The sequence below is a fragment of the Paramormyrops kingsleyae genome, chromosome 22, assembly GCF_048594095.1.
Source record: "Paramormyrops kingsleyae isolate MSU_618 chromosome 22, PKINGS_0.4, whole genome shotgun sequence".
Taxonomy (NCBI): Eukaryota; Metazoa; Chordata; class Actinopteri; order Osteoglossiformes; family Mormyridae; genus Paramormyrops; species Paramormyrops kingsleyae.
This window is the reverse complement of record NC_132818.1, coordinates 16,287,354-16,298,139: the sequence shown is the minus strand read 5'-3', so window position 1 is coordinate 16,298,139 and position 10,786 is coordinate 16,287,354. Positions and strand designations below refer to the sequence as shown.

At 39.1% G+C, this 10,786-nt stretch overlaps 1 long non-coding RNA gene across 1 annotated transcript; it reads left to right on the top strand.

Annotated features, from left to right (window-relative positions):
- Positions 1-1,105: 1,105 nt before the first annotated feature.
- On the top strand, positions 1,106-2,919 carry LOC111849253 (uncharacterized). Its single transcript, XR_002839480.2, has 5 exons — positions 1,106-1,241; positions 1,350-1,377; positions 1,514-1,582; positions 1,878-1,920; positions 2,133-2,919. It is a non-coding gene; the product is annotated as an uncharacterized lncRNA (long non-coding RNA).
- The last annotated feature ends 7,867 nt before the right edge of the window (positions 2,920-10,786 follow it).

Genomic DNA, 10,786 nt, shown 5'->3' with positions numbered 1-10,786 from the left:
ATAACTATTAACAAAGCAAGAAATTAATGAGACTATTGAATACCCAAGAACTTAATGAGACTATTGAACACCCAATAAATGCAACATAACAGCACAGAACAATCAGGTTAGGAGAGGCATTCATGGAGCAGATGGGTCTTGAGGCATTTTTTGAAGGTAGAGAGGGAGTCTGATGACCAGACATGGTTCAGCATCTCATTCCACCATCGGGAATCCCACAAGAGAACCATCTGGAGTGATACTTCTCACATGGAGGACGGAGCTCCTAGTGGTGCTTGCTTGCTGACCAACGGGGGCAAGATGGGATGTAGGTCTTGAGAAGCCTTTTAATGGAGATGGCTGCCTGTCCAATAATACACCTGTAAGCCAGCACCAAGGACTGGCTCCCTATTGGAGGAGAGAGAAGGAGTGATCTGAGATGAGAACATGTAGGTTGAATAAATATCAGCCATGCTTCCACATTTTGAATCATCTGCAGTGGTCAGATGGGCACAAGCTAGTAGATCTGACAGTAGAGAGTTGCAGATGTCAAGACTGTACTAGGAACTGACCTGCAAACTGAGATCCTGAGAACTGAAATAGGAATGTTCAGTTTGAAGATAATCAGTCAGTCAGTCACTGTGACTCTTCACCTTTTGTCTCATATGAGTCAGTATAGTCCTTCTGAACCTGTCATCCTACATAACCTCTGATGTGCAATATTTCTTATAGCAGTGTTGCTTTACAATGTATCTTTACAGTACACTCAACACTGCACTACTGCAGCATTAGGAACATTATGGTGCAGTAATCCCAGATGTGCAATACTTTTAAAATGAAAATCTGTTTTTACTTTTTATTTCTATTTTTTATTCTTACTTGTTTTATTTTTACTTTTACTGTATGCTACAATGTCTTGTTAGTAACTGATCTTGTGCCCCTATAACTCTTTACTCATTTCTCATCTTTACTGCTGAATCAGTACAAATGAAATGGGAAGATTCAATTTGAAGAGAATCAGCCAGTCAGTTGCTGTGACTCTTCACCTTGTGTCTCATATTAGTCAGTCTAGTCCTCGAAAACTTGTGATGGCAAACCACTGTCGCCTTCCTGTTGTCTTACAGAACGTCCCTCTGGCATTTATCGAATACACCCCCTTTTTAAGAAACTCGAGTGCTGAGGTAGAACAGGTCCTCTCTGGGAGCATCTACCTCAGACGATGTCTTAACCTGACTTACTCTGCTACTGATGACAAGTTTGAGGTAGGCTCTCCTATCTCGGCGTAGCTTGTGACAATGGCAAAAATACTGTGCATGTTTTCAGACTTTTAAAGCAAAATATTAATTTAACTTTTCTTTTTGATATTTAAGGAAATGTGTCTCCACTTCATTGTCACAGGTAAGAGTTAACAGTTTGGTGGTAGTTTTGTCTTGTGTAAATTGTTCTATAAACTTTGTAGACCCAAATCTTACACTGTAGATTACATGTGCAGAGTATTTCAAATCAATGAGGCTATTCTGCTGTCTTATTCCAGGATGTACTGAAGAAGAACAGAATAATGCATATAAAGCTACATCGAACTTACATTACTTGGCTCTTTTGGGTGAGTGTCTCTTTGTTTCAGAATAATCTTTGGGCCACATCCAAGTGTTACCACCCTACCTTGTACCATGTGGTTTTTACAGCAATTGGATTTTTATGTTTGGAGACTGAAGATATTTTTAATAAGAAAAACATAATTCTTCTCATATATTTGAGTGACTTTATATTTTAGGCGGCCATGTACTATTATTATTATCATTATTATTATTAATAATAATAATAATAATAATAATAATAATAATAAAAAAACAAGAATAATAATATTAATAATAATGATGTGTTTATACCCTTTGCAGTTCCCATCATTGCATGCATTTTGGGGATCGAGTGAAAAATTGGGTGAGTTTTAAAATGTAATTATACCCTATAGTGTAACTGGTATTGATTGTAATTACTTAAAACTGACTGGCTTTGTGCATTACGGATATTGCAGACAAGGGAGTTCCATTTTATCATAGGAACGTCAAAAATGATTTTAAACTCAATTAGCTTTTAAATGGTGCTTCTAATACTGAGAAAGAATTAAACTAACCTCTCACTTTTGCTTTTAGGTGCCTCAGACGGAGGGTGTCATGCCTTCCCACACGGAAATAACCTATATAAACATATATGTTTTAATATAGGTTTTGATATAGGTTTTCAATATATGTGACATATATAAAATTGGCGTTTTCCTATATTACATGTACATATATGTACGCATATATGTGCATATAACATAGGAAAACGGCCAATTTTATATATGTTACATATATTAAAAACACATATGTTTATATAGGTTGGACTGCATTTATATAGTGCTTTTCTACTCTTACGAGTACTCAAATCGCTTTACAATTTATGCCTCACACACACACACACACACACACACACACACACACACCAGTGGCGAAGGCTGCCATGCAAGGCGCCAACCTGCACACTGGGAGCAATTTGGGGTTCAGTGTCTTGCTCAAGGACACTTTGATGGGGTCAGGAGGAACCGGGGCTTGAACCTGCAACCCTCCAGTTGCCGAACGATAGCACTACCATATATCCCTTGTCAGTGCTCTTTCAGTGGGGGGTAATGCATGAATAAACTGTTATTAATTTTATTTGTTTGCTTCAGGTTATTTCTGTGTGGGATGTGAATCTGGAAGTGACTTGAAATTGGAAAAAAGACTTGATTGACAAAACAAAAAAAACGACAAACCATTTTGTTATACATTTCCTTCTTTTCCACTATTTTCATACAAGAAAGAATTGACCTTGTAAATGTTTCAGGAAAACGTGTAGACATCATAGCTTTCCATCTCCTCTCACTTATTTGCCATAGTTAAATTCCATAACATGCCAATTACATGTGATACCAATTTCACGTGTTCGCACATAAGTTTTTTTTTTTTTTAGTTAGTTCTTAGTTATTGCCTTGATAATAGAAAATATGAGCTATAGGCATCATGTATGACAGTTGCCAAAGTGAGATATGAGCTAAAATGACCAGATCCTGCCATGAGCTATATAGGAGACATATCTTGTATGTACATATAGGGCTTATATGTGGATATAAAGAAGCAATACAGGAGACCTATATGGCCTGTATATGCACATATATGCTCCTCAATTTTGCCTATATGTGGCATATATACGCATATATGCAGCATATATATTATCATATATATGCATATATACTGCATATAGGTTTCATATATGCGCATATATCCTCATATAGGTTCTTTCCATGTGGGTTAGGAATGGGCGGAGGCAGCCTGTCGATGATCAGAATATGACCAGGAAGGACAGAGAGACATTTTCGTAGTTGATATAGCCATCCTGTCTCCCTTTGGTGTAAAATCACCTAATTTTAAGAAACAATGCGGTTTTGATTTCTGACAAAGGCTAGATGTAGTAAAAGATATTTTTATTAGACAGATAACATTATATACATACATACATAGGTAAAAATTAGTTATTGATTTTCACCAGCAGACATACGGGTATTTGTACTTGGTCCATGCCTGATTTTTGCGTGTCTGTAGCCATTGTGCAGTGAGCCTTCCCGCCTATAATGGGACCTCCATGTGTCTCGATGTTGTGTAGTGTTGCTGTTGCTTGACTGTGGTCCTTTTAAGGCTTATAGTAAAAAGGAAACTTTAAGTTTCCTGGATTACCGTGAAGTACTGAGAAGTTTCTTCTCAGACAATACAAATTATGTTTCACAATGTAGTTAAACTTTTCACATTGATGTATTTTCGAATGATGGTTTTCCGAACCAGCTTCCTTTTTCACAATGCCACTTTTCATAATGAAAGTGCGCTCTGCACAGTGAGTAGTTAGAAATGTACCGAGAAGTTAAGGATGTGGTAATGGAGGTTATGAGTTAAATGCGCCAATTAGCTGAGCAAACACTAACAGGTACTTTAAGACAATATGACCCCTTAATGCAGATTATTGCGTGGAAAATAAGTGCATTTAATGACACAGAAATCGATGAAGAACCTTTAACGCGGTTTTCCACTGCCGACAAAAGCCGAGCTGTACCGGAACCAAACCTCTCAGAACTGACTGACTCAGGAGTTCTCGCATATGGGTTCTGTGTCATCCGGAGGGCTGGCTGGAAACATTCCGGGAACAAACATTCAGGGATTCAATTACAAGTTCATTCCCGCACCCTAATAGTGATACACAGAGCGCACCTTCATTATGAAAAGTGGAATTGCGAAAGAAAAAGCCGATTTGGAAAACCGTCATTCGAGAAAACATCAATGGGAATAGGACAAGCAGTTACAGAAAACGGATGGATGGATGCAGGGGCGTAGGTTTCATATTAACATTGCGTGCGGATATATCGAGGTCAGCGGTGAGACATCACATCGCTTAAAAGATGATTCTGTAATTGCGCTGTGTAATACGGAAGTCTGTAGAGGACATGTATCAACTTTTTTTTTTCTTTTCGTTTTCTCGAGATCACGACTTACTGTTTTCTTGTGATCTCGACATAACCCATGTCACTTTCCCGTGATCTCGCGACAGGTTTAGTATTATCCTCGATCATGGACGAATGCATCAGATTTTACTTTGATCGTGGACTGTCCCAATCAGAATCAGAATCATAAGACTTTTAATCCCGGAGGAAATTGGTCGCACTGCGACTGCACAATCACACATAAACACAAAGACAAGAACAATACAGCATAAGTATAAAAATAGGAATGAAGTGTGAATGAATCTCTGTAAGAGGAATCTATAAGTACTTTTGTCCAAAAGTTACAGGAAAATAAAAGTGTATAGGAGTATGTTGCACAGTAAAGTAAAAGTATATATATATTGCACCAATATCATAAGTGGTTATATTGCACATATTAGTAAATATAGATTTAGGCCTACTCTATGTCTTCTAGTACTTTCTGCCAGCACTGTTTATGAACTGAATGGTTCTGGAGTTTATGGTTATTGAATAACTTGGGCTTCTTACTCATTCTTACGCTGTAACAGCAAACACGATAGGAAGAGAATTGTGACTGACACAGACGCTATGTACCGCTGCGTAATCAGCCTTGCTGTTTGTGTTATGCTGTTTTCTAAACAAGTTAGTTTCAGTTTGACCAATCAAATAAAACAATCTCCATGAAACTTAATCGACATGAAACGATTAAATTCCACCATTTCACATAGCTTTTGTTGATTAACTTTTGGTTATGATACAAGGTCTTCCCGGAGTTAAACCCGAACCCGAACCGCGCGTCTGCGCTCAGCGCTCTCTATGTTAATTGGCCCTTTACTCGCGAGTCTGGAGCTGAGCGTCTGTCTGCCGGAGCGGGAGCTGAGAATAAACCGTTTTAACGGAGGGCAGGGGTTCTCCAAATAAAAACTGTAAGAAAATAACTTTAAATTATGTAATCAGACATATTAATCGTATGTGTTGTTTAAAAAAAAAAAAAAAAAAAAAAAAACAGGAAATATTTGTGATATTGTCGAGGGGGGTGATCCCCCCATCTCGACGCCTATGGATGGATGTTTTATCTTTCTTTTTGAGTACGATGACGTTCCATACGAGAAAATGTGTTCCTTCTCTCATTGTCGACGGGGTGTGGTGCATATGCATGGTTTAGCTAGATGGGCTTCGGCATCCACACAAACGCATAAATCTGGTCCTACAATAACTTCTCCTTATTCTTCATTCTTATAGCAGCTTTCGACCCAAACTTTAATGTACAGACGCCAGGATGAGTGGCTACTGTCAATCAATCTTTCTTAAAACGATCCACACTTGAGACAGGAATAAGTCAACTTTAAAAGAAAATGTCACCAACTAAAATCTCCAACAGGAACACAGAACATAGTCTAGTTGAAAGAAACTTGCTAATAATTGTACAAAAGAATATTAAAAATATATAGCCTATGTTCAAAACCTGTATGACATCAAATAACCAGTGATGAACTGGGACATTAAATCGTGTTTATTACCGCAAGAAGTCACGTTATTATTCTGAATATTTAGACAAGAAAGCTGGCTAAAAGACACACTTTTCCTGTTGTACCTCTGATTGTGGTATATCTCCATAGGCGAAATATATTTAATACCAAACCTAAAGATACGCTTCTTGCTTTGGGCAAGGATGTATTACCTACGAATATAAAAACTAATATATGCAAAATCACGATAATTTAAGATGACATCACCGTTGCAGAAACGGCAGGGTTGTTAAGTAAGGAAGTAGGTTGGTAGGTTGATATATAGAGAGTGTGCAGAAAGTTTCTTTATTTTGTATTTCTGTGGTTATAAATCAGGACTCAGAAGTTCAACGCAGACGAAAAACGGAGCCACCAACAGCGACCCGAAACTAGCCAGAAAATAATTCTGAATACTGCAACTGGCGGTGACATTAAAAAGTTCATAAAGTCAAAGTGACAGAAATGCAGTTCTCTCACTGTGAAATATGTACGTAAATTTATTGCACATCAGACTACAAATCACACAAGAGTCCACATCGGGAAACTTCACGGTAATCCAGTTAATCTAACTGTATTAACTGGATTAACTGGTATAATCTGTATGAGGAGCTGATATTTCCTGCGAATAGATGAGTCACTTACCAGTATCTGATCTTGCATTTCACTGCAGGTTATAGTCTGACTATGTCTTGCATATACCAGTGATGCGCACTCATGCAGTCGGGGCAACAACATATATTCACACAGAGTCTCCACCTAGTAGCGGAATCTAAAGGGCTGGACAACTGACGGAATTACATACAGGCAGTGCCGTGGCCGCGTATATTGGGGTAGTCCGTCATTTCCACATACAGGACAACATCCTGCTCAATGAACTGCAGTCTGCCGACAGGACCTGGTCGCTTCACAATGCTAAAGGAAAGGAAAGAAGAGCAAAGAATTGTCTGAGGATTTAAGAACCGAAATTATAGAAAAGCATAGACAATCCCAAGTCCATCTCCAGAGACCTTAATGTTCCTCTGTCCACTGTGTGCAACATTGTAAAGAAGTTTACAGCGGGACAGGTGTTACGGAAAATTCAGTTTCCCCATGTTCCCCCTGTCGCACGCTGATCTGAAATCACGACGTTCGTAGTTATACGGTTTCGCTGTCGTCTTAATGTCTTACCTTATTTCTTTCATATCTTTCTTAATGTCTTTAGTGTGCTGCGGGAAACAAACTATTTATGCAAAAACATCGCCTGTCTTTTCGATATTTGTGTATTTAAAGAACTGAAACTATTTCAATCGCTGGTAATACTTCTTTGCGTAATATTGTTTATTCTAATTATGGCGTAATTGTAGGCAACTTACTCGTTACATTTAACTACTGCTGACAGCGCTGTACATGGAAATGCATGGCTGAATCACTTTTCATGAAACCATCAATACGTTTGCGTATAGATACGAAAGGGGAACATTATTAGCTTAAGGCTGGAATATATGGTTCCCCTCGATAAAGCAGACACACAGCAAGTCTGGACCTCAATACTGATAATACAACTTCATTATTACATTATGCAGTTATGTGCCTGAATGACTTTCAGCCATCTCACGTGGTTCTTTGCACAAATATGAAAGGGAAACACTATTTCCTAAAATCCAGGATATTCAGTTACCCCTGCTAAAACAGGCATGCAGCAACTCTGGGCCTCAGTACTGATAGCAATACTTTATAAGCATTTAATCATATCTAAATTACTTCTAGCCACCCCTCATACTTCCACAGACAGTAAGATGAGGGGAACGGATTTTCCCAGTGCCCGGGAAAATCTGTTCCCCCTACTTAAATCAGAAAGACAGTGTTTCTAAAACATGCTGCTCTTTGTGTTAACTCTGCTATAGGTTCCTGTGTCATTGAATAGCTTTCAGCCACCCCTCATACTCCCACAGCCAGTAAGGCAAAAATAGCAGTTTTGTGGGGGGGGGGGTCTTAACATGTTTCTTTTGTTTTTTTTGTTTTTTTTTAAAGAAAGATAACCTCACCTTTTAGGAAATTTTTATGTAAAACGATTTCAGATACCCCTAGTGTGGACCGTAACATTTTAACCACCTCGGCGCTAGAAGCAGCTAAACCAGTCGGTTGCGTCATTCATTCTCATTGAGCGACTTGTTCGTTGTGATCTCAAGATTTCAAGATTCTTTATTCGTCACATACATATAACAAGTACAACATGTAGTGAAATGAACCCTGACCAATCCTATTTTTCAGTTTTATATTTCAAGACTTGGTGAATTGATTTTTTCTTTTTCATAACTTAGCCTAGCCTTTTTAGTTTTTTGTTAATATCGGCAATAGTGAAAAGTGTTTTGCTGGGTTCAAATATGTTTGATATAGGCCATCCAATTAAGGTAAATGTCATGTTTTTAGTTGTTTTAATCTGATGAGGAATATTTTATTTTTTGTTGTTTTACTTTTCAGTTTTCCCCCTGAGGGATTGCCACCTTATGTGGTCAGGGGCTTTGCATGCCTCAGTGACCCTAAGAGCTACACCAGCAGAAGCTTAGCCTTCAGGTGGGACACCCAAGTTGGACAGGTCTTAGGGTAGAGGCCTGACAAAGTACAATCCAATTACATGACAAAAACAGTTATCCAGAGCACCCCCACCCCCACCCCACCCCTTTCCCGCCTCCGTCACCACCATGTGCCCCCTTCACATTTCTGTCTGCCCCCTCATATATGCATGTCTAAAACCGGCCCCGGTTTACAGCCCATAGCGTTGTAGCTAATCTCTCTGGTCGTGGACGAAAGAGAAAGATTGATGAAATGTTACAACGAAGAATTGTTCGAATGCTGAATAAAGAACCTCGATCAACTTCCAAACAAATTCAAGCTGACCTGCAGGCACAGGGTACAACTGCGTCAGCTGGCACTACCCATCACCATCAGAGTGCAAAGGGACGCTATGGCAGGAGACCCAAGAGGACCTCTCTGCTGACACAGAAACATAAAAAAGTCAGATTGGAGTAGGGCTGTGAGATATGGCATAAAATTCATATTGCGGTATAATTTGAACCATAGACGGTATATAATTTGATCTGTAAATTTCAATATAACTGTTTTTGAAAGGGTAACATATTCCATAGCAAAGGCATTGTATCAGGAAGTTGTATAATAAACTGTTAACACATTTCAAAGTAGTCGTGAATGTAGAATATTTATTGTGCAAATCTGCAATTATAGAAAAAATATGAAAACATTTCAGGTAACTTCCCTGGTTTTATCTTATATCAAAAACACAGGTTGGTTTTGTAAACTGTAGGTAAGCAGAAAACAAGACACAGAACCAAAAGCTACAAAACTAATACAATTAGACTAGTGTCATAACTCCATCTATATTAGTATGACCATCTCTCCCATAAAGGTCCTGCCAGGCAGAGTCCTGCATGGGTTCAGGTACCCGACAGGTGACCCGCAAATTTTGATGAAACGGGTGAAAAATATTCTACTGTGTGGGATATGGGTTCGGGTCAGATGCAGGAGAGCGCGGGTCTAAACTGCAGTTTTGAAAACATCATGTGCCAACAAAAAATACCCTAGGGATAAATTTTAGTGACACACAAAAAATCCCTGTATTGAAGATGATAAAACGTAAAATCCATATCAGTTTATGCATGCCGGAAATCTCTCCCACTTTCATTTTCAAATAACACATGCGATCTCCTGCAGCTGTTCGAAATGGATGCTGAGGAGTTGAAAAGAAAACGAGCAAGTGGGGAGTTTAAAGTTGTGGCCAAAACCTCCACTAAAATCAAATCCGACGTGTGGGAGAATTTTGGAGTTATCTCAGATAACGAAAACAACTCTTTTGACGTCTTGTCTTGGTGGAGAGAGCATGAGCCGGAGCAGAGCACTGGCCCAGCTGGTCAAACACCAGCTGGACCTGGGTGGGGGCTGTCAGGAGTGACAGTGACTATGGAAACAATGGGATGGCCACATTTATAGAGGCTGCTGGACAAGAAGGAATCTGTATTGAGTATTCGGAGAAATTTCACAGAACACAACCTGACAAGCTGCTGAAAGTTATAGATGTGATCAAAACAGGTACAGCAAAAGTAATTGTGGCATTTTTGGCTCTTTTAGAAATGAACCATTTCTTGGACCAGTTATCCTTACAGAACATACAGTAACTGGTCTTCAGGTGATTGGAACTGAAGGGTGGATAGCTGCAAGCAGCCTTGTGACACCTACAAGTTTCAGAGTTCTGGACGGGTCGGTTGGGTTTGCTGTGACAGGAGCTAAAATAAGCAGCTTGAAGGAATTTGTGCTGAAACTTCAACCATCAATGAATCCAAACAACACTGATCTCCAAGACTTCTGGGAAATGCCTTTTCAGTGCTCCTTAACAACAGAACATAATTCAAGATATAAAGCACCCTGCACAGGTACTGAAATTCTAAGTGTACGGATCCCCGTTATATGCGATGGCAATGATCTTGACTGCTGGTGTAGTTTACAGTTTTATGTTCTACTTTCAACTTAGTACACTTCGCATAAACATATAAGCTACAACCACCGTAAGAGCTTGTGCCTCGTTACGGGTCCATTAGCTGATAAACATCAAGCATAGGCTACGCAACCACTGTCTCTGATGAGCGCAGTAGCCTTACTGACGATTCCACATGCATGCGCAGAGAAAAAACAAAAGAACTGCCGTTGACCTTTGTCAAAATAAAAGCTCTACTTTCTACCTCAGTGCATAGGATGGCTTAAGGCTTCTGTACTTCACAGT